The following is a 25,120-nucleotide window of genomic DNA, read 5'->3' on the forward strand; positions in this document are numbered from 1 at the left end:
GGTGCCTCAGGATTCCAGGATGTGAGTCCAGACAATGGGTTAGGTAAAGGGTGGTCTGTTCCCAGGTACAGGAAGGTCAGTCTGACCACCAGCTATTGTGTCTGGCACAAGGTGTCTATTGTGGGAGGTGAGAGAGAGTTTCAATTAAGGGGGCTACCAAGCAAGTCAAGACAATTAAGTCAGAGGCCATGGAGAGGGTTGGAAACTGGCCTGACTGGGTTATTAGCGGTCTGGGGGTTGGGGATCTGGCCTTTCAATATTCACCTTATGTCACTTAGTACAAGGTTGTTTTTTATATAAATAAATACAATTTCTCCAAAGTAAATAAAAATATACCCTACAAACCATAAATATCAATGTATACATTATTAAAAATAAACTATAAGAGAAATCATTAAATTTCAAAATTTTTTAAAAACACTAGCATCTCACTACATTCAATCTGCTGAATAAAGCCATTCTAAATTAGGTTCACTCTTCCTAATTTGCTCTTCCACATTCATTTTTTTCTAGAGCAGAGCTTGAATGTATTATTGAATATAATATAACAAAGTGACAAAAAAGCATCAATTTCTTAGACACCTGTTATTTATAACACTAAAAAATGTGAGAACAGATGCAGTGTCTATTCTGATTCATTAAGGTTCGGTAGAAAACATAATCCATAAATAGTATATACAGATTGACCTTGAAAAAAGTAACTTCACAGTAGACTTTCATATTCTCTTTGATAAAGGCTTTTGTTTTATCTTCACACATTTTAATACAATCAGTCAATTAATGAATGTATGGAAAGTGTTTCCCTGATACACAATAATGGAAGGAGAAATGAATACTTTATTATATTATATTTTATAAAACACATGGCTTAAATATGATTTGCCAAGCATTTTATTTAAAGTGTGTCAAGCAGCAGATTTTTAATACCACAGGTCAAATGCTCACCAGGTTGATGTCTTTTTCTGCTCTGTCTGCTCAAGACATCATCTGAAGAAAAATAAGGGAGAGATCTCTCTCAGATATGAAATGATGCATATCAAACTCAGTTTTCCAAAGGCCAATAATAAAGAAACGCAAAAAGGTGGACACAGTACCGTATGAAATGAGAGACATTGAGAAGAGAAATCATGTCACTTTTACCACTCTACTACTGCCAGAGGGGTCGGATTGAGAATGAGACACTTGCTCTGCAAAACTGTGATTAAGTTCCATCACCTCAGTACCTTGTCTTCCTGGAGTGTGAAGAATGAATTTGCTCCACTGACATTAGTCCTTTTATATTTATTACAAAAAATAAAATTCTGAATAGCAACTGCCAGGTGGTTTTACAAATTATAAATTAATACTAATAAGTTTAATAATTTTAAAAAATTTACATTTATTTTAAAATTCTGTAAGCTCTTTTATTTAATATTTAAATCAACATCTATTGGCATGATAATTAAATAACAAAATATGTGGTTGTCATTGTGCTTTTTTAAAAAATGGATTACCTGATTTTATAATACTTTGGGAAAACTATACTTCTTAGAATGACTTCATACACTTAAATGTGAATAAAAATGAAATGACTAGAGGTAATCACCATATTTTTAAAAATATATGAAACCCATTATGCCAAATGTAACACCAACATTTCACAGTTCAGATAGGATGCACTTTCAGACTCATAGACAGCTTTCGTTTTAAAATCAGCCTACAACCACCTCTTGAAGGCTGACATCATTCTGATGATTCTTTGCAGTGTAAACACCGACACTGCAGGGCTGTTCTGAACAGAGCCTGAGGTACCAAAGTGAGAAAGGACAATTTCTAGGCCTTGTTGTGTTTGGAGAGAATGAGCTCAATATCATCCCTCAATATCATCCCTCTACAGCGAGGATGCACAGGCACATGCCCTTGACACACCGACTGCCAGGGAGAGGGAAGCAGTACTGGGCATTACTTTTGTCCTTTTCCCTGTGTGAACAGTATGACGAATAATCTAAGAGGGTAAGACAATTTAGCTTGGAAACAGGGTAAAGATTAAATTTCTTGCTCTTTTTCTCCTCTTTGCCAATTAAAAACCATCTACTACCTCTGAGGCAACAACCTGTCTTTGAGATTCAATTTTTTTCTTCTGGGGAAATACAAACATTAACTTGATCTTTATTTAGCAGTGATCCTTAAAATATAGCACATATACACAATTCCAATGACTTTGTAGCAACTTTCTAATTTTTCTCAGCACCCACAGAGAGTAACATAAATGCTGACATTGAACTAGTCAGGTTACAATCATATCCATTTTTTGTTCATTCAGTAGCTTATTCAGTAGTTGGGTCAGTCTTCAGAATTTTCATTCAGTAAGAATTAAGTATCTGGCAGACATGTAGATATCCACAAAAAGAGGATAATATGTGGTATGTACCTTCTAGGCATTTAGTTCAGGGAAAAGGTAAACAAGTGAGCAATCAAAATAATGACTCAAAATTAGGTTGTTTAGGGTGTGAAAAAAATGGAGCCAGATTTCTAAAACTCTAAATCCTATATTCGTAGGCTACATATTTACACACACACAGCATATACACATGACAAAGTTAAGAAAACCAACCCTGGCTGAGTGGTTCAGGTGGTTGGAGTGCCATCTTGTGGACAAAAAGGTTGAGGGTTCGATTCCCGGTTAGTGCATATACCTAGGTTGTGGGTTTGATCCCCCAGTTGGAGCACATATGGGAAGCAACTGATCAATCTCTCTCTCTCTCCAACCCATTCTTCTCTCACTCTCTCAAAACAATAAAGCATATGCTGAGGTGGGGATTAAAAAAAATAAAACAAATAGTGTCTACTTGAGCTTTATTGACTAATATCATTTTGTCTAAAATCTCAAATACACACTCATGGTGATTGGCAACGGAACACAGAATATTTTTCTGTGAGAATAGTGATCATATTAGGACCAAGAGCAAAGGAAGCCAAATAGTTTCCTTTTGCTAACTTTTAAAAAAGCATACAGTTGTACTTCAGCCCTTTCTTTATATTTCAAAACAATGATCATAAGAAAATGTCTGCCTAGAAAGAACATGCTATGCAGAAAGAAAATGCAAACACAGGAAAGCCAGGATGATTTGCTTTCTTTATACAGTGGTGCATTTCAATACCTACTCTGGACCATTAGGGCGGAAGGATGGCACACAGGCCCCATCTTCTGTGCTTATTATGTCTCAGGAAAGGAAGTGTCTACGAGACAATGAGACAGGAGAGCAAGGGATTGAGAAAGAAAGAGAGAGAGGAGTGTAGTATCCTGAGACTTCTTAGCTGGGGCACCCTTCCATTTCTACAGCTTCCTGTAAAAAAAAAAAGTCATACAAGAGACCCATTTGAAAGGCAAAGTTGACTATAGTACTTCCATAATGTAAAGACTTACTCTTAACCTACTTTGAATTAGAATGGAGTAAGAATGGGGGTTGGAAGAGAGATGTGCCCTGCTAAAAGTTCAGAAGTTATAACAAAAACATCTGCAAAGTCTGCACATCTGTTGTGGTGGTTTGGAGCAGAAGGGGATTATAGATTAACTTTGTGTATGGGGATCAAGAAAACCTTCTACAAGGAAGTGGTATTTCACAAAAAGCATCCCTAATACTTCCAAAATATCCCAGAACAGCACTGATCATCTCAGCAATCAGATCCTTAAAACAGCTCTGTGAATCTACATAGTAGCTTACTTGTGCTGTGGTATATAGTAACTTCCATCATTTTAAGATACACTAATATGAAAACAGTTTACTAAATAAAAAGAAAGGCATAGCAGTGTGATCTGGAAAGCAGTGAATTGTGTTACACAGCTGGAATGTGTTGTCTTTTCTTGGATAATTTTTTTATTTATATGCATTTTAATTAAAATTTCCCAGCTACTGCTTGGTAATAGTTGTGTGTACTGCTACATTGAGCACTAAAAGCTATTCAGAACTGCTTTGGCAGTGTCTGTGTCATGATAAAACCACCAGATGCATTTGCCTTTGCTCTGCTTCTGATTCTGCCACCAGGACACTCTGTATATGAAGATGAAATGTGGCACAGACTGAGGGCAGAGTTGGTATAAGGAAATCTCAACTCCAGTCTGACTTGCCCTTCTAGGTTTGAAAATTGGGTAAGCCATGTAATTTCCCTGCACTTGCTTCTCCTTCACAAAGTTGTGATCCCCAATTAAATAAACAAGATATATTTATATCCTCATAAACAAGTAATATTAGTAGAAAAGAATTTGAAATATTGACATTTTCCTTCCAAATTTTTGAACTGTAAGAAATTACAGAATGTTAAGAAGATATGTAAAAGATGGTATATTATATATTTGGAAATAGATGAGATTATAAATACTACTAGTTTAAAGTCTGTCTTAATATATTCATTCAATGTCTATTTCCATTATTAGCATTTTATTTATTAAATAAGTATAATTTTGTGTTCTGGTTTGAAGTATTGAAAAAGGAGAAGAAAAACAGAGAACTATAACCGTTATGATTGCATTTTTTTTAACAACATCCAATGGAAAACACACAATTCCATATGCTTTGGCTTTATTTTTATCTATTTTAATTTACAATTTGATTGTATTTTTGATCACATATTTTAATTTTAACTGTTATTTTTAAAGAGTAGAAAAATGTTTATATAACTAGAAGCGTCTCATTAAAATTGGGCTAAAATTGATAACTAGAAATAATGATAGAATTATGATGATTTTTATGCTAGTAAATGTATGATGATTTTCAGAAAAATAATTAAAATATTTGTAATTAATTTCCATGCAGTTGAATATATTCTAGACACAAATTTATAAGTCTAAATATTAAACTGTGATTTTTCTATACCATCCACAATTATAAAATACAAAATTAAACACAGGCTTCTCATTTTATAAGAAGCTTAGAAGTATTCAAAAACTAAATAAATGGTCTCTGGTTTCCAGTTCCACACATAAGAAGCCTGGAAGTTACCACTCTATCCTAATAGCAAGTAGGGGAAAAAAAGGAAGGAAAATCAACAACTCTTCTTGGATTCTTAAGAGAAGAGAGGACACAGGACAAACCACTGGCCCCAGGATTGGAGAGCTACTGGAGGATAAAGGGAATTACTGCTCATTGGAAATAAACATAAACTTCCACAGGAACCACTGCAGGCCAGGAAAACCTGTATTGTAATTTATGAATTGCTGGAATCTCGAGGTGGAAAACATTGAGAATTAAAACTCCAGGGGACCCAGTCATAGATGAGCTCCCACAATATTGTGAGATTACTTCCAAGAGCCTAATCAGATTTTCACAGAAAATATTACCACCCCCCCCAAAAAAAAATCCCTTGATACTTCCAGTGGGAAACAGGCAGGGAAGCCCCTGTGAAATAGGCTAGAGTATTATTTTTCTTAACAGGGTTTGCCTTTAGGAGAAACTAGTTAATCAGAGCTAACCTGTTGCTGGGGTATTATGAGAGCATAACCCACCTGGTGAGAAGAGAGATACCAAAATCCAGCCCATTGTAGCCTTTCATGTGGGAGAAGGACAAATACCATCTCCAGCCCATTTGGGCCATCCTATCCCAGGTAAGGGTAAGAGAAAAAACTGAGCAACACTTCTGAAGTTCATAGTCCACAGTTCATAGGTTTGCTAAAATTCTGAAACTTAATCATAGGACTACACAATGCTTCCCCCACATCTTACCACCACATTACTAAAGTCCTATTTATGCAGTGCCTGCTACCAATTACACCATGTACTGCTATTAAGAAAAAATTACAAACATACCCAAAGGCAAAAAAAGAAACAATAACCCATAACTGGGAGAGAGAGCAGCACAGATGACAATGTCATTGACACATGCAGAAGACTGCTGCGCACCTCACACCAGTGCATGCATACTGCTCAAGCTAATCACACCCTGGTTATCCTTGAGTTAATGCACCTTTGACTAATGAACTTAGAGCTCAAGTCAGATAAGTCTTCCTTAGCCTGTTATAATTCATACAAAACAACACAGTATTAAGACATTGTATTCGTTTCTCAGGCTGCTTTAAAATGTACCACAAACCAGTTAGCTTGAACAACAGAAATTGATTCTCTCACAGAAGTCTGAAATTAGTATGTTGGCAGAGTTGCTCCATTCTGGGGATTGTAAGACAAAATCTGTTCTATCCCTCTCTTCTACTTCTAGTGGTTTTCTGGCAATTTGTGTCATCCCTAGCTTGTACATGGCATGTGCAGTGTGTCCTCACGTTGTCTTTTTCTGTGTCCTCCAATGTGAACTCATCTCAACAGTTCCATCTGCAATGACTTTATTTCCAAAAAAGTTCTTATTCTGAGGTACTGGAGGCTAAGACTTCAATACGTGAATTTTAAGAAAGTATAATTCCATTCTTTTTTTTAAACAGAGTTCTTGGTTGTTTGTTTCTGTTTTGTTTTTTATTTTTTTAAGATTTTATTTATTTTATTCTTAGAGAGGGAAAGGAGGGAGAAAGAGAGAGATAGAGAGAGAAACATCTATGTGTGGTTGCTGGGGGCCATGGCCTGCAACCCAAGCATGTGCCCTGACTGGGAATCGAACCTGTGACATTTCGGATCGCAGCTGGCACTCAATCCACTGAGCTATGCCAGCCAGGGCTTTAATTCCATTTTTTAAAAATTTTACTTATTTATTTTTAGAGTGGGAAGGGGAGGGAAATAGAAAGAGAAAACATCAATGTGTGGTTGCTGGGGGGTCACGGCCTGCAACCGGGTATGTACCCTGACTGGGAATCGAACCTGTAACACTTGGGTTCGTAGCCTGTGCTCAATCTACTGAGCTATGCCAGCCAGGGCTAATTCCATTCTTAACAGGCATCTTCATCATCAACTTCTCACTCAGCATCCATTAAAGTTAGCAGAATATTCCTCCATTTACTTGTATGTTCCAAGACTAAACTAATATTTAAGATTACTTTTGCATTGTTCTCACAGATGAGTGTACGCATATGTTATATAGATATACACACATGTATATAAACACACATATACATAATCACATATAAATAGAATACATAAAAGTATTATTGTTTCTCTTCCTTGACCTTAATAAAACTGTTAGTGTGCCCTTTCAGCATTGTTTATTTTCGCTAGAGTAAAGAGCTATTTTTATGGAAATAAACAAAACAAATAAAATTAAAGATTTCTTAATGGAAAAAATCTGCTCTAGTACAATCCATGATTTAGTCACTACTAGTAGAAATACATATAATTCTCAGATTTTAATGACATATTTTACACTAATATATAAGATTTATTGTGCTATGTAATTATAATAAAAATCTTTTTTTTTGCACATAGAAGAGCTCATTAGTCAGGACTCACCCTAATGCATTTTAGATATTCATTCTTGCATTCTTAAATACCTTAGTTATGAAAAGTAGAACACATTAAGATAATAAGTTATTCCTAGGCTTACAAAGTCATTTGACGACTTTCCCTTCAGAAACATATTTATTAGCAATGAAAACTACTCTCAATACCAACTCCTAGTTCTCTATAATACTAATGTAAATTATTAATAGATAACATTAAGACAACTATTTTATCTACCAATGACAAAATTAGGTTGTTGTAATTATTTTCATTCACAAGTGCAAAGATATTAATACAAATGAAGTAAGATTGTAAATTTCTAAACTTAAAGGTGATTTTCCATATTAAGAGTCTAAATATCCTATAGAATTCAGTTCAAGTCTCATGTATTTACTCAGTCTATTGCCAAAGGGAGTGTGGAAAAAGAAAATGTATTTGAGAAGAAAATTGAAACAATCACTTGGGGAAGTTGATTGAATGTTGACAAGTGTTAGCTAGTTGCTTCTTTAATTTACGGTTTTAATCACAGAAAGTTGGCCAAAGCTGGGAAATGTGCACATACTTTAACCAATATGCCAAGTTTCATAGGGTTTAATGTTAAATTTTGCTCAACTGAAATATTCAAACTATATTCAAAGTTCACTCATTTATTCATTTAACCATTAAATAATTACTGAAAATTTACTATGTACAGTGCTTTGGAGGTCTGATTACCCCAGCAGTTAATAATACAATGACAATTCATAGCAGAAGATTTTATTCTGAAGAACTTAAAGAATGGCTTTCCAGAAAACATTATATCTATGACAAGTCTAAAAGAATGGCTGGGAATTAACCAGGTAAAGTAGCTGAAATAGGGGAGAAGATGTTGAATGGGATAAAGAACTGTATGTTTCAGAAGGAGAAAATAGCTATAAAGACCTGGAGCAAGCAAGAATGTGGCACATTTTGATTTCAGCTAACTGGCATGAAAATGTGAGGTGAATATGATGCAAATGTTACCTAACAAAGTGGGATTTGGCCGCCTGCTGCTACACACAGACATAAAATAGAGATTGGTGAGGAAGGAAAAAAATGTTTATTAAAGGATTGCCCATGGGGAGGAGGGGTAGTTAGAGACTCCCCTGCTTCAGGTCAATCTCTTCTGCAAAATACAAAAAGAATGTAGCCACCCCCAGAACCAAAGTCAGTGTCTAGACACCCTGTTCTATTCTCATCTCTCCTCTGGGACCCAGGGCAGTTACCCAAATGGGTCTCCAGCTGTCTAGCTTAGACTGTCTCCTCCCTGGAATGCACACTCGTGGGGCCAGCCTTTCCACTGCCTCGCCGCAGCTTTTTTTTCTCCTGGGACCCAGAGCCTGCTGCCAGATCACTGCAGCTGGCCAAGTAGGGGCTCCATCCATGGGGTCCCGGGGCACTCAAGGTTGCTCCATGCCCCGAGGGCCAGCGAGTGTTCTGCTGAAGCGTCCGTGTGCTGAGGAGAAGCGTGATTCAGGACCCATGCTGTGTGCTGCAGCGCCACAGTGTCCCTTCAGTCCACCGCCAGGAAGGTAGGTGGCCCAACGCAGGACAGGTCTCTGCCAGGCAGCTCCTACTGGGCCAGCAGGGTCAAGAAAAAAAAAGTGCAAGTGTCTGCCTGCCTTCCACTTAAAAGTCTGGGCCCAAAACCCTGTGAGTCGAAGCAGCGGCCATTACACTAGTCAGCCTGCATGGGGCCTCTGCCTCTTCTCCTGCAGCCAGGATGTGCAAGGGGGGTTTTCATGCACACAGCTTCCAGAATCACATGCAGTGGGACTGGTTTGCTTACCCTTTCACTTGTGGGTATGGAAATCTGTCACATACTCTGCCTCTGGTGTTTCCCCGCCACCTCTGGTGCTTCCCAACCTGCCTCAGGGGCCCTTCCCTCTGCCCAGTGATCTGGCCAGATACCCTCTGTGGCACCAATAGTCACACAATAGTGCAGTCATGTTAAGACAATTAGAATGTATAGTGATTGAAATGAAAGCCATCAACGAGTTTTTACCCGTGGAGAGTGTAAGCAGGTTAGTATTTTAGACAGATCACTCCAGCTATAGAGTGGAGCATGTGTTAAATACAAAAATAACTAGAGGCTGGAAGACTACACAGTTGTTGCTGTAAAATGTAGCAGAGGTGTTTTGTGCCTGGTGACTAGACTATGAAGAACAAAGGCAGAGGGAGCAATGGTTATAAAAATACATATTTGCTGTTAAATTTTTGTTTTGTTGGGGTGAGTGAGAAAAGAGAATTTAAGTTAAGAAATACACGAGCTTTGTAATTTTGGAAAGAAGTGATAATTCTATCCAAATCAAGAATGACAATTGCAACCTGTAGATTCAGGCAGAAAAGGAGTTTTGCACATCTGCATTCTTTTGTCTCAGTCTATTTGGGTTCTGTTACAAAGTGTAACAGACTGCTGGCTTGTAAAAAGTAGAAATTTATTCCTAACAGTTGTGGAAGCTGAGTATTCCAAGATCAAAACACCAGCAGATTCCATGTCTAGTGAGGTCCTGTTTTCTGGTCCATAGGAAATATGCTAGTGGTAAGTACATGTGGCAGGAAAGACAAGGGAGCTCTCTCAGACCTTTTATAAGGCTCTGTGATCACCTCCCAAAGGCCCCATCTCCAAATACCATCACCTGCAAGTTTGGATTTCAACATATGAATTTTGGAAGGAAAACACACTTAAACAATAGCAGTCTTGTTCTAAAACAATGCCATGATTTAGAAAATTTATATGTATGTATGATGTTGATATTGGGTTCAAAAATATTATCAGTGATAAGAATGCCACAGTTTTGGCAACTAATCCTCAGTTTTCTCCTTTGGTTAGTTGGTCTCACTACATAGTCCCATATTCTCTCCAATCTTTCTTATGCAGCAGTTGACTGTAACTTTTTGTTTTACAAGATGCTTAATAATTTACATATTATTAAATTTACATGTGAGTGTACAATCAATATTTTCCTACTAAATTTATAGAATTGTGCAATTACCATAATCCAGTTTGAGAACGTTCTAACTCCTCAGAAAGTCTCCTTGACTAATTTTCAGTTAATCCCCACTCCCACATCTCACTCAATACAATCAATGACCTGTTTCTGGCTGTATAATTTGCCTTTAATGGACATTTGATATGAATTGAACCATATAATATGTAGCCTTATAAATCTGTCTTTTTTCACTTAGCATAATGTGTTTGGATTCATCCATATTGTGGCATGTATCAGCAGTTAGATCCTTTCTCTATTGCTGAATATTCCATTGTGGGGATAAACTGTATCTTGTTTTCCATTTGTCAGTTGACAGACAGGTTTTTCTTGCTATTACAAAAAATGCTATGAATATTTGCCTGCATATCTTTATGTGTTTATATGTTCTGATTTTCTTTGACCCTAGAAATGGAATTGATATATTGTTTGGTAAGGTTGTTTGGTTTTCTGAGAAACTGCCAAACTGTTTTGAATAATGGCTTTGCCATTTTTATATACTTTTCAGAAATGCATGAGAATTCTAATTTCCCCACATGTAGCCAATACTTAATACTGTCTGTCATTTCATTGTAGCCACTCTAGGAAGAGTGAAATAACATTTCAAAGAGGCATTCATTTTCATTTCCACAATCACTAATTACGTTGAGCACCTTTTTTGTGTTATTAGTCACTGTCTATCTTCTTGAAAAATGTATAATAAATTATCTTACCCATTTTAATATTTGTGTTCTTTTCTTACTATTAACCTGTAAGCGTTCGGCATGTATATCCTGAATACATGTCCCTTACCAAATATAGAATTATAAAGCTTCTAGAATGAAAAATAAAGGAAAAGCTCCATCTTTCATTCCAGAAGTTTTATAGTTTTAGCATTCCTATTTTGTGTTAATTTCTATGTATATTGTGAGGGTAGCAGTCTCAGTTTTTTTTTCTTTCATTTCCCAGTACGATTTTGTAGAAAAATCTATCCTATCTTCTTTGAATTTTCTTGGAGCATTTATCAAAAATTAGTTTAATATAAATATAAAAATGTATTTATGGATTCTCAATTTTGTTTTATTGTTTATTTGCCAAACCTTGTCCTAATATCTAAGTGTCTGATAATTCTGCCTTTAGAGTGACTATGAAATGCAAAAGTTAAGTATTTCAACTTTGTTCTTTTTCAAATTTGTTGTTGCATTTTTAGGTCCTTTGCATTTCCATCTGTCTTTGAGGACCAGTTTTCAATTTCTACTGAAAAGAAAACCCTATTGGCATTTTGATGAGAATTGCACTGATTTTAGATCACTGTGGGGAAGAATTTCTATATTGACAGTTTATCTTTTATATCCTTCAACCTATTGATGGTTATTTAGATCTTTAAAAATCTGCCTATCAATATTTTCTTGTTTTCAGCTTACAAACCTTGAACTAATTTTGTTAAATTTTATTTCTAAGAAGTTTATCTTTTCAATTCTATTATGATGAATTATTTCTTACTTTTGTTTCCCAATTAATTGTTGCTATTATTTCAAAATGCATGTGACTTTTATAACTCTATTTTATAGCATATGGTTTTGTTTATTTTGGTTGGTTTGGTTTTTAATTCGTTGGGATTATCTACCTCTGAGACTCTGTCATTTGCAAATAAAGTTTCTCTTCATTTCAATCTGCTCTTTCTCTCTCTTGCCTTATTTCACTGACAGAAATCTCCAGTAAAATGTTAGATCAAAGTGATGAAAGAGAATTTCCCTCCTTATTTCTGATCTTATGGATAAAACAATCAGCATTCTCACCCTTAAGTTTCATGATAGCTGTTGTTTTTTTCATAAATGCCTTTTATCAGGTGGAGCAAATTCCTTCTACTACTTGTTTATCAGGAAGTGTGTTATTGAGAAATGTTTATCTACATCTACTCAGATGTGATGTTTGTCCTTTGTTCTATTAATATGGTATATTACATGAAATGATTTCAGATATTAAATCAGCCTTTCATTTGACTTGGTCATAGTGCTAATGTCTATTATATGTTATGGGATGAGTTATACTAACATTTTACTAAGGATATTTGCAGCTATGTTCATGAGGGGCATTAGCATATTATATGCTTGCAATATATTTGTCTGGTAATGACATTAAGGTAATAAATACTGGCCTCAGAATGAATTATTTGGAAAAGTTCAATCATTTTTTCTTTTTCTTTTTTGAAAGTGCTTGGTGATTGGGTCTTATTTCTACTGTACCATTAAGCCATCAGTGATTTTCTTTGGGGAAAATTTTCAATAATAATTCTATTTCTGAGTATGTTATATAGTTTATTGTTTTCTTTGTCTTCTTGAATTGCTTTTGGTCATTTGTTTAAGGAATTTTTCTGTGTCATCAAAGTTATTTAATTTAGTTTCTTCAGTTTTCATAGTATTCCCATTTTAATTACATAGTCAGTATGGAATCTTCTCTTTAATTATTTCTTTGGTCCAAAGTGACTTTTTATTATTTTCTTACATTTTTTCCATTATCATCTATCTCCCTCATACACTCTTCTACCTCCACCCACTCACCTTTCTCAGCAATCACTTCATTGTTTTTGTGTCCATGAGGACTTTTTCATTTTTTGATCCCTCCACTCCCCCAATCCTCACCTCCAGAGCTATTAGCCTGATCTCTATTTGTGAATCTTTAATTTTTAATTCTGGTATTTTTATAGTTTACTGTATTGCTACAGTTTATTCTACCTAAAAGTTGGTCAGTTTTGCTTATATTTTCAGAGAACCAAATTTTGATTTTATTAATTTTTCTATTTTTCTCTTTATTTGATGGACCCATGTTTTAATTTCCATTATTTCTTTCATTTTCTTTTTGCTTCTATTTTAGTTGCTTATTCTGTAATCTTCAATTGTTGCTTAATACTTTTTCTTTCTGATACAGTGATTTCAAAGTTATAAATACTCCATAAATTTGGTATGTTGCATTTCTTTTAGTCAGCTGAAAATATTTTCTGAATTCCCTTATAATTTCTTTTTTGCTATGGATTATTCAGAAGTATTTTCTTTAATGTCCAGATATTTTGGGATATCTTAGATTCCAGTCTATTTTTAAATTCTAATTTAATTTCTTTGTGACCCAAGAACATACTTTATATGATTTGAATAATTATAAATATGTTGAGACTTGTTTTTTATCTTAGCATATGATCTATTCTGGAGAATGTTCCATGAGTGCTTGAATGAATATATATTCTACAGCTGTTGAGTGGTGAGTTTAATTTAATTTAATTTAATTTAATTTAATTTATTTGAGTTTGGTGATATCTTACCTAGAAAACACAGATACCAATGAAACCTCACGATTTGAATTTTTAAGATTTTATTTATTTATTTTTAGGAGGGAAGGGAGAGAGAGAGACAGACAGACAGACAGACAGACATCAATGTGCGGTTGCTGGGGGTTATGGCCTGCAACCTAGGAATGTACCCTGGCTGGGAATCGAACCTGGACACTTTGGTTCCCAGCCCACACTCAATCCACTGAGCTACGCCAGCCAGGGCTACAATTGAATTTTTTTTCTTTTAAATACCACAACGATTAGATATATGATAGTCCTGGATAATAAACACATTACACATTAAATGCAAAATAAATATAAAATAACTAAAAAATAGTTATTCATTGATGTATTGTGGATTCCCACTATTTACCTTCATTTCATTTTTTGTCATTTGTAAACACTTTTCTTTCTTGCTTTCAGATCTACTTGTGGCTCTGGTTTTACCCACTGTATTTCTATTGGTTTCTTTCACAGCAGGTGCAACAAAAATATATGCAGTCTGATCATGTGGAAGAATAGCCTTTGGTTTATTCTTTCTTAGTGTCAGTGCCACTTTAAGTTGCTGTTTCTCTTTGTATTTTGTAGCTGTGATGGATCTTATGACCCACCAATGCATGTTTGGTGACTGGTAGTGAGGATCTTCATATAAAGTTGTTCCTCAAAATCTTCAGTGGAAAATCTTTATGAGATTTAAGACAAAACGAGGTCCTATTCTACAAGAGCAGCATCTTCTATGATCTCAGAGTTCTGAAACCATTTATAATTATCCAAAACTGTGAAAGTGAAAACATGGTCCACAAAAGATTGGCTTTTGGGATGATACCTGGTATGCTAAAGATCTGAACTAAGGATTCTTCTAAAAAAGCATAATGTTATAATTCATCAAAAGCAAGGCAAAAAACAAAAGAGGCCTGAGAGCCTTTCAAATACCTCCAGTTATCTTTACTTGGGTGAGCATATAAAAAATTTTGAAGTAGTAACTTTGCAGATGGCCCATGAGGTGAAATTTAAAGCCACATATACAGATTTTATTTCTTCTTGACTTCAAAATATATGCATTTACTGTAGTTTTTCATTTTACAAAACCCATTCATCACAAACAACTTATTTTTATGACCCATTTAGGATATGCTTTAGAATGAGGCATCAACATTCTTAAGTTTTGCATTCAATGCCTTGCTGTGAAATGTATTTCCTGGGAGGAAAAGATGAGACTCTGTTCCTTATTTTTCCACTTATCATTGAAAACAAGAGCCTGGATATGGTTGGTCTCTATCCTTTCCTCCTCCACCTCCTCTGTTGAGTCAAGCTGCTTAGCTGGCAGTCTGGCATCCTTTTTGGTTCTTTCTATCTCTTCACTTGAATAGCCTAGCCTCCACGCTGGGTTTCCTCTTGGTGGCCGTCATCTTGCCTCATTACTTTCTGGTGGTGTTTATATGTCAATTAGGTCAAGTTGATTGATAATACATATTTCTTCTTCTTGCTGATTGTACTTCTAGTTATTTTGTCAATTGTTAAGAAAGGAGCCCTCGATGGTGTGGCTCAGTGGACTGAATATTGGCCTATGAATCAAAGGGTCACAGGTTCTATTTCCAGTCAGAGCACATGCCTGGGTTGCTGGCCAGATGCCCAGTAGGGGGCATGTGATAGGCAACCACACATTGATGTTTCTCTCCTCTTTCTCTCTCCCTTCCCCTTTGTTTAAAAATAAATAAATAAATATTTTAAAAAAAGAACAAGGAGTTGAATTCTCCAATTAAATTCCATCAGTTTCTATTTTATGTAGTTTAAGACTCTGTTGGATATGTATAATTTTATAAATATATCTTCCTACTGAATTGGTTACTTAATAACTATGAAATATGACTCTTTTTTCCTGAAGTATCATATTTTATATATATCTATATTGTTGGTATAATAATATTATGTCTGTTTGGATTGATAAGAAAACCTGTGTACATAAACTTTGATATATCTATTCCATATTTTTAGAGCAACTAATAATAATTTATTTCAACATATGTATATATTTTTATTAAATACTTGTGAATTTTATTATTGTTCAAGTTCAGTTGTCTGCCTTTTCCCCCCCCCCTTCCCACCACCCCGGCCATCCCCACCTCCCTCCTCTCATTCCAGCCCCCCTTGTTTTTGTCCATGTGTCCTTTATAGTTGTTCCTGCAAACTCTTCACCTTTTCCACCATTATCCCGTCCCCTCTCCCCTCTGGTTACTGTCAGTTTGTCCTTAATTTCAATGTCTTTGGTTGTATTTTGCTTGCTCTTTCTTTTTGATTAGGTTCAAGTTAAAGGTGAGATCATATGGTATTTGTCTTTCACCCCCTGGTTTATTTCACTTAGCATAATGCTCTCCAGTTCCATCCATGCTATGGCAAAGGGTAGGAGCTCCTTCTTTCTTTCTGCTGCATAGAATTCCATTGTGTAAATGTACCATAGTTTTTGAACAATTCATTTACTGATGGGCACTTAGGTTGCTTTCAGTACTTGGCTATTGTAAATTGTGCTGGTATCACATTGGGATGCAAAGGTTCTTTTGGATTGGTGTTTCAGGGTTCTTAGGATATAATCCTAGCAGTGGAATTGCTGAGTCAAAAGGCAGTTTGATTTTTAGTTTTCTGAAGAAATTCCATACCGTTTTACATAATAGTTGCAATAGTCTGAAATCCCACCAACAGTACACTAAGGTTCCCTTTTCTCCACAACCTCAACACTTGTTATTTGTTGCTTTGTTTATGATGGTCATTCAGACAGTGTGAAATGATATCTCATTGTGGTTTTAATTTGCATCTCTGATGGCTAGCGATACTGAGCATCTTTTCATATGTCTCTGGACTCTCTGTATGTCCTCTTTGGAGAAGTGTCTGTTCAGGTCCTTTGTCCATTTTTTTTTTTTTAATTTGGGTTATTTGTCTTCTTAGAGTGGAGTCCTGTTTGTTTTTTATATACTTTTGAGATCAAACTCTTGTCTGAGGTATCATTGGCAAATATATTTTCATATACAGTTGGATTCCTTTCATTTTGCTAATGTTTTCTTTAGCTGAGCATGGAAGCTTTTTATTTTGATGAGATCCCATTTGTTTATTCTTTCCTTTATGTCCCTTGCTCTAGGGAACATATTGGTGAAAATATTACTGCTTGGAATATCTGAGATTTTCCTGCCCATGTTCTCCTCTAGGACTTTATGGTGCCATGACTTATATTTAATCTTTTGTCTACCTTGAGTTTCTTTTTGTGTATGGTGTAAGTTGGTGGTTGTGTTTCATAGTTTTGCATGTAGCTGCCCAGATATCCAAAGACTATTTGTTGAGGAGGCTATTTTTACTCCATTTTATGCTTCTTCTTCCTATGTCAAACATTAATTGACCATGGAGTCTTGGGTTTATTTCTGGGCACTCTATTCTGTTCCATTGATCTATGTATCAGGTCTTATGCCAGTACCAGACTGTTTTGATTATGTGTCCATGTAATATAGTTTCATATCATGTATTGTGATCCTTCCTACTTTATTCTCCTTTCTCAAAGTTGTTGCAGTGTTTCAGGGGTCATTTATGGTTCCATATAAATTTTTGAAGAGTTTGTTCTATATCTGTGACATATGCCATTGATAATTTAATTATTGCATTGAATCTATAAATCGCTTTGGGTAGTATGGACATTTTGATTTTTTTAATTCTTCCTATTCATGAACATGGATTGTTTCCATTTGTTCCCATTTGTTTGTGTCTTTCTTAATTTCTTTCTTCAGTGTTGTGTAGCTTTCTGAGTACAGGTCTTTTACCTCCTTGGTGAGGTTTATTACTAGGTATTTTATCTTTCTTGTTGCTATATCAAATGGGAATTTTTCATGATTTCTGTTTCTGATATTTCATTGTTGGTATACAAAAATATCTTTGATATCTGAATATTAACTTCATATCCTGCAGTTTTGCCAAATTCATTTATTAGGTCAAGCAGTTTTTGGATGGAGTCTATAGGATTTTCTCTGTATATTATCATGTCATCTGCAAACAATGACAGTTTTGCTTCTTCTTTTCCAATTTAAATGCCTTTTATTTCCTTTTCTTGTCTGTTTGCTGTGCCTAGCACTTCCAATACTATGTTGAACAGAAGTGATAAAAGTGGACAACTTTATTTTGTTTCTGATCTTAGTGGGAAAGTTTTTAGTTTTTGCCCATTTACTATGATGTTGGCTATAGGTCTCTCATATATGGCCTTTATTAAGTTGAGAAATGCTCCCTCTATTTCAACTTGGCTGAGTGTTTTAATCATAAATCGGTGTTGTAACTTATCAAATGATTTTTCTGCATCTATTGATATGATCATGTGATTTTTGTCTTTGCTTTTGTTTATGTGATGTATTACCTTTATTGATTTATGACAAATGTACCATCTCTGCACCCTGGGGTGAATTATACTTGGTCTTGGTATATGATATTTTTAATGTATTGCTGGATCCAGTGTGCCGATATTTTGTCAAGGATTTTAGCATCAATATTCATCAGCAACATTGGCCCGATGTTTTCTTTCTTTGTTGTGTCTTTATCTGATAACCAGATAAAGATCATTAGGATGATGTTAGATTCATAAAAAGAGTTTGGGAGTCTCCCATCTTTTTGGATTTTTTGAACTAGTCTGTGAAGGATAGGAATTATCTCTTCCTTAAATGCTTTGTAGAACTCTCCTGTGAAACCATCTGGTCCAGGGCTTTTGTGTGTTGGGAGCTTTTTTATTACTGCATCAATTTCATCAGCTGTTATTGGCCTGTTCAAGCTTTCTGCTTCTTCTTCATTGAGTTTTGGAAGATTATACTTTTCTAGAAATTTTTCCATTTCACCTAGGTTTTCAAATTTCTTGCCATACAGTTCTTTGTAATAATTTCTTACAATCCTTTGTATTTCTGTGGTATCAGTTGTTATCTCTCCCTTCCATTTCTGAACGTGTTTATTTGGGTCCTCTCTCTTTTTCCTTGATAAGTCTGCTTAAAGGTTTGTTGATTTTGTTTGTCTTTTCAAAGAACAAGCTACTGGATTTATTGATCCTTAGAATTGTGCTTTTACTCTCTATGTTGTTTAATCCTGCTCTGATCTTGGTTATTTCCTTCCTTCTACTTGCTCTGGGCTCTCTTTGTTGTTGTTTCTTAAGTTCTCATAGGTGTAAGGCTAGGTTGTTTGTTTGAAATGCTTCTATCTTTTTAGGTAGGCCTGTATTGCTCTCAGGACTGCCTTCGCTGTGCCCTGTAAGTTTTGTGTTGTTGTGAGTTCATTTTCATTTCTTTCCAGAAACTTTTTGATTTTTCCTTAATCTTGGTTTGACCCATTCATTGTTTAATAGCATGCTATTAAATCTCCAGTTTTAAGAGTTTGAGTGCTTTTGATTTTTTTTCTTAGGGTGGTTTCTAGTTTCAGTCCCTTGTGATATGATTTCAATTTTCTTGAATTTGTTGAGGCTTGTTTTGTATCCTATCATATGGTATATTTTTGAAGATGTTCCATGTGCATTTGAAAAGAATGTGTATTTAACTTCTCTGGGATGAAAGGTTTTATATATATATCAGTTAAGTTCATTTGACCTAGGACATTGTTCAATGCCTCAATATATCTTTGCTGATATTTTGTTTGGAAGATCTATCCATTTTTGACAGTGGGGTGTTGAAATCCTCTAATATAATTGTGTTGCTGTCAATATCTTTCGTGAAGTCCTCCAAGATTTTCTTTATGTATTTGGTTGCTCCTGTGTTGGGTGCATATATATTTACAATGTTTACGTCTTCTTGATAGATTCTTCCCTTAAGTATTATGAAGTGATTTTCTAGGTCTCTTTTTATGGCCCTTTTTTTGAAATCTATTTTGTTTGATATGAATATTGCTACCACAGCTGCAGCTTTTTTTCCTGTCCTTTTGCTTAGAATATTTGTTTCCAATTCTTCACTTTCAGTATATGTAGGTCTTTTGTCCTGAGGTGGGTGTCTTGTAGGCAGCATATGTGTGGGTCATGGTTAGTTATCCATTCAGCTATTCTATGTCTTTTGATTGGAGCATTTAATACATTTACATTTAAGATTGTTATTGATAAGTACTTATCCATTGCCATTTTTTCATAGTACCTGTGTTCCTCTCTCTCTTGTTCTTTTTCTTCGTTTTCTTATAGCACTTCCTTTAGCATCTCATGCAGAGCTGGTTTGGTGGAGGTGTTTTCTGTTAGACTTCTTTGTCCAGGAATTTCTTCATTTGGCCTTCCCTTTTAATTAAGGACCTTGCTGGATAGTGTAGTCTTGGTCGTAGGGCTTTGTTTTTCATTTCTTAATATATTCCTTGACATTCCCTTCTGGTTTGGAGCATTTCCATTGAGAAGCCAGCTGCTAGCCTTATTGGGTCTCCCTTGCATGTTACTTCTTATTTCTCCCTTGCTACCTTTAAGGTTCTCTCTTTGTCTTGGAATTTTGCCATTTTAATTATGATGTGTCTTGAAGTGGGCCTCTTGGGTTCCTCTTGATTGGGACTCTCTGTGTTTCCTAGATTTGTGTGACTTTTCTCTCATCAAATTAGGGAAATTTTCCATCATTACTTTTTCAAATAGGTTTTCTATCCCTTGCTCTTCTTCCTCTCCTGGGATCCTTATTATATGGATATTATTACATTTCATGTTGTCTTGGCAGCTCCCTTACCACCTCTTCATTCTTTCTGAGCCTCGTTTCCTTCCTTGCTCTTTCTGGATGTTTTTTTTCTACCTTGTCCTCCAGCTCACTAATTCGATCCTCTTCTTTATCCAGCCTGCTTGTAATTCCTTTTAATGTGTGGTTTTTTTTTTTATTTCTGAGATTTTATTGTTCATTTCTTCTTGGTTTTTGTTATACTTTCTACTTTCTTTTTCATACTATATTAGTTCTCACTCAGTTCCTTGTTTTCTGTGAGTTCCTTGAGCATCTTTATAACCATTATTTTGCATTCTATATCTGATAGTTTTGCTTACCTCCATTTCGTTTAGCTCTTTTTGTGGGGAGTCTTCATTCCTTTGATTGCAGGTTCTTTTGAGTCTCCCCATTTTAGGTGGCTCTTTTTGTTTGTTTATGCACTTCCTGATGTTTCACTTCACTAGCTGTCTTTGTAGGGTGAACTTCTATGGGGTTCAGTGGTGTGATCTCTTTGATCTCCTTATCTGGACACTCTAGGTTTGCCCTTTCTTCTGTTTGTGTGGGCTCTCATGTTGCACTTGCATTTTTACCTTTTGGTGGTTCCTTTTTGTTGGGTTCTCCCCTCCAGCAGGTATACTGATGTTCATGGCTCCCACCTATTCTTGTATATGATCAGTGGTAGGGGATAGGCAAAATGGGTTAAGACAGTGTGATAGCTTTTATAGGATTTAAAGTGGCAGTAAGTAGAGAAGAGATAGTAGATTCTTTGGGTAAGTATAGCATTAACTGTGATATTTCACCCAACTAGCCACTTTTATGAAAGGCGAGAGATAAGACACTTGTTAGGGGCCAGGATGATTGTAAGTGAATCCAGAAACAGAGTGCTTGTGCAAAGTTAGATGATGAGATATAGTGAGAGTAGAGGATAGAAAGTAGGCATAGTGTGAGATAAAATAGACTTAACCACAATAATAATAATGCTCAGGAATAAAGTGAAGTGGGCTAAGATCAGGGAGGGTTGCTGTGTAATATGTACAATTCTATGGAACAACAATTATTTACAATACTACTGGAACAACAACAATATGACAAGAAATATATGATTTGGATAACCAGAATAGAAAGTACACATTCAAGAGTAGTGTGTTATTGGAACATCAATGAAGTGAAAGAAGGAAAATTAAAATACAGTAAAGAGAAAATAAGGAAAACTAGTCAAACAATGCAATTAAATAGAGAAATAAAATGAGGAAACTAAATGTATGGAAAAGAAATAAAAAAAACTAATAAAATAAAAGTGATAAACATAATAAAATAATAATAATACACTATAAACAATAAAATGCCAGCTTTATGGCATAGCAAAGTGACATTTTTCTCAGTTTTTTTAGTTTTGGGGATTAGCCTTGTGCTCCCTCTTTGGATCTTTATCTGGACCTTTCATAACTCCACATCTTATTATCTCACTTGGGGGAAGAAAAAAAAAGATAGAGGAAAGAAAAAAATAGCCTCCTGCTGACTTTAAACCCATTCAGCAAGTTCTGTTGGTCTTCCTGGATGCCACTGGAAGATGGGGGGCTGGGCTTCATTTTTTTTCCCTTCCTATGGTTTTGAGAAGTTGGGGACCAGGTCTGGGCTGCAATATTCACAGTGGCCCAGCCTCCAGCCCAGGTCCTCCATGAGCTACCAGGCTCAAATCAGCCACTAAGTCTCTGGGGTGCAGTGCAGCTCAGGCTTGGTGTGCTGTTTCACTCAGCCACTCAACCTCTAGGCACACAGGGTAGAATAAGCTTGGGTGCACAGTTTCACTTAGCCACTCAATCTCTGGGCACATACAGCTCAAATCACCCTTGGATCCAGCCATACTCTGCTGGAAAGTTTCCTAAAAGCAGCTGCCTGCTGTTCTTAACAAGTGCATGGCTTTTGACACAGCCCAACTTTCTAACCAGTCCAGAGGACTGAGTCAGGGTCTGACAGGGCCCAACTCCTCTCTTTTCCAGGTGTCACCTGGCACCCCAGTTTCTCTGGTGCCTGCATCCATAGTCCCAGGGGATGTGTACCTCCTCTGTGTCTCCCAGTTCATCTCTATGCCCCCCAGTGACTTCCAGCATCTAGATCCCTCCTGGTGCTGAGCTACCCTCCCTATTCTGGTAGGGAGGGACTTGGTGATCTAACTCGCCTCCCCATATCCTGCTGCAAGCACTGGGCCTGGGGCTAAAGTGGCCTAGGTCCTGCACAGACCCCAAGAACCTTACCATCCCAGCACAATCTCCTCACCGTCTGTTTTTCAATGTCCTCTACAATTTTTGGCCTCCAAACTTCATGTAATCTGTGATTCCATTGACTGTTCACTCTGTTCCTCACAAGATCAGATAGGTGATCCAGCTGGGCAGAGAGAGAACTAGGCTCCACTCCCACCTACCTCACCACCATCTTCTAAAGTCTGAACGTATATTTTTATGTATAAAGCACTAAGCAGGTTAACAAAATATTAGGAGGAGAGAAATGTTTAGAAAAAAATTACAAGCATATTTAAATAAACAAATTTATCAGCTAAAGTCACCTTTCCTTAGAAACCATATCATAAATTAATGCCTTTCTATTTTTAATGCTCACATATAAAATGTAAGTCCACTTTATGTCAAAAAAATTCCTCTTTTGTTACCATAGATAGAGCGTGGGCAGCCAGAAGCCAAGTGAGCCAGGGCACAGCTGGCCACTTCCAAGGGGTAAGCAACACAAGGGCTGAGCTGGGATTCAGGGGGTCTCCGGAGGACTCCAACCATCTCCCTCCATGTGCAACGCTGGAAGGCAGGTGGAGGGCTGCAGCACCTCCAGGTTTCATGACAGTGGGTCTTAAGCACCCCTTTTCCACTGACCCTGATACCACAGACAGGGAGTACAAGAGAGTTTTCCCCATTGGTCACAATGGCTTAGGGCAATTTCTCACACTGCATGTGCCAAAAGCTAGAAGGATGAATTGGTCCTTAGCCACCAAAAGCTGGAAAAAGGAATGAATAGGGTTCCAGTGTGACAAAAGCTAGACAGATAACTGGATAGAAAAAAGTTCCCCTCTCCCTATCCCTATAAGAACCTTTCTTGAGCAGGAAGGGGAGATGGTCTTTGAAATATGAGTCCACCATTTTCCCAGGTGGCATCTAAATAAACCTATTTCCTTTTGCACCAGCACAGCTCTCACGCATTTGGCTTTTTTTGTGGCAGGCAGCTGAACCTGTTTTCAGTTACACTTTTCAATCTATTGAATGTCTTTTATAAGTAGTATGTAGTTCATCTTACTTTTTAAATCTACTCTGATAATTTCTGCCTTTTGAGTGGAGTGTTTAGACCTTTCACATTTAGAGTTGGTATTGATGTGGTTGTATTTGCATTCACCATCTTCCTCTTTGTTTTCTGGTTTGTTTGTTTGTTTTTAGATTTTATTTATTTATTTTTAGACAGAGAGAAAAGGAAGGAGAAAGAGAGTGTGAGAAATACCAATGTATGGTTGCTTCTTGCATGCTCCCTACTGGGGATCTGGCCCACCACCCAGGCATGTGCAATGACTGGGAATCAAACTGGGGAACCTTTGTTTCTCAGGCTGGCACTCAATCCACTGAGCCACACCACCCAGAGCCCCTTTTTGGTTTTTTATTTACTTCATTTGTGTTACATAATTACTTTAGTCTACCTTTTAAATGCTTCTGTTCATGTTTTCTACAGTGTTTTGGTTACTGTTTGGTGGTTTCTATAGGGACCAAAATATGCATCATTTCATATCTTCGTTGTGCATATACCCAGCCTCAGCCAGGAGTATGTTTGCTCTAACACACATAACATCCTCCAGCTAGCTATTAGATGTTCCCTGGTGATTTGCCATCAAGACTATCACTTCCAGCAATAATGTTATTCAGTGTGGGTATCATTTTCCAATCCAGATTGAGTGAGTTCCTTCTGATTGTGTCAGTGAAGCTTGCCTGTCATTACTTGCCTGCCCTGTCCTGGGAGAACCTCTCTGCTGACTGAGGTGCAGTGAGGTACTAGAGAGGAGTAGACCCAATAAGATGTCACAGACTACCACTCTTCCTACCTGACATTCAGCAATTTTCAAGAATAAATATTTATCTTATAATGTGTAAAGCTTTCTTTGATATGTGAAATGCTAAAATAGTAATTTTTGTAGACTTTGTCTGTTTGTATGGTTGTTTTTTTTGCAAAAGATTTACTAATCTCCTCACATAGATACAGTGGAAAATTCCTCACCAGCACTTTTGTATCATAACTTTTAAGATGTTGAATAATTCTAAGTGACAGAGGTAAAGTTTTGTACTATGCTCAAGGTTAAGGGACAGATATGGTTTTTCCAAGGGCAAAATATATAAGACAGTTCAATGAGAGAAAGGCACTGTTATTACTTATAGCAGCTTGGAAAAGAAATATCATATCTACTTCTGAGTGAATCAAATTTTGGAAGGATTCCAAAGTACAATAACCTAAATTTCTACCTTTCTCTCAGTTATTGTACCATTGATATATCAGTATTAATGTCTAAAAATGTGAAATGACATTTAACTTGGACATATATTTGGATGTTAGTTTCTCATACTTGCTTACTTAATGAATGGCCAATAAAATATTAGATTTTGTCCAAAAGAAACCACCACTTCATTTCTTCAAATATCCACTTAAGCTCAAGTTATCATTGGTTTGTTCTTAGTGGTGTAGTCACAGAACAAATTAGGGAAGGGAAATAGAGTTTGAACCTAAGCAGATATCGATCTACTTATGTAGCTTGTCCTTTTCCAT

General features: G+C 36.2%; 1 pseudogene; it reads right to left on the reverse strand.

Moving 5' to 3' along the window:
* Positions 1-14,039: 14,039 nt before the first annotated feature.
* Positions 14,040-15,073, reverse strand: LOC114507242 (annotated as a pseudogene).
* Between the last annotated feature and the right edge of the window lie 10,047 nt (positions 15,074-25,120).

This window comes from Phyllostomus discolor, chromosome 10 (genome assembly GCF_004126475.2).
Source record: "Phyllostomus discolor isolate MPI-MPIP mPhyDis1 chromosome 10, mPhyDis1.pri.v3, whole genome shotgun sequence".
Lineage (NCBI taxonomy): Eukaryota > Metazoa > Chordata > Mammalia > Chiroptera > Phyllostomidae > Phyllostomus > Phyllostomus discolor.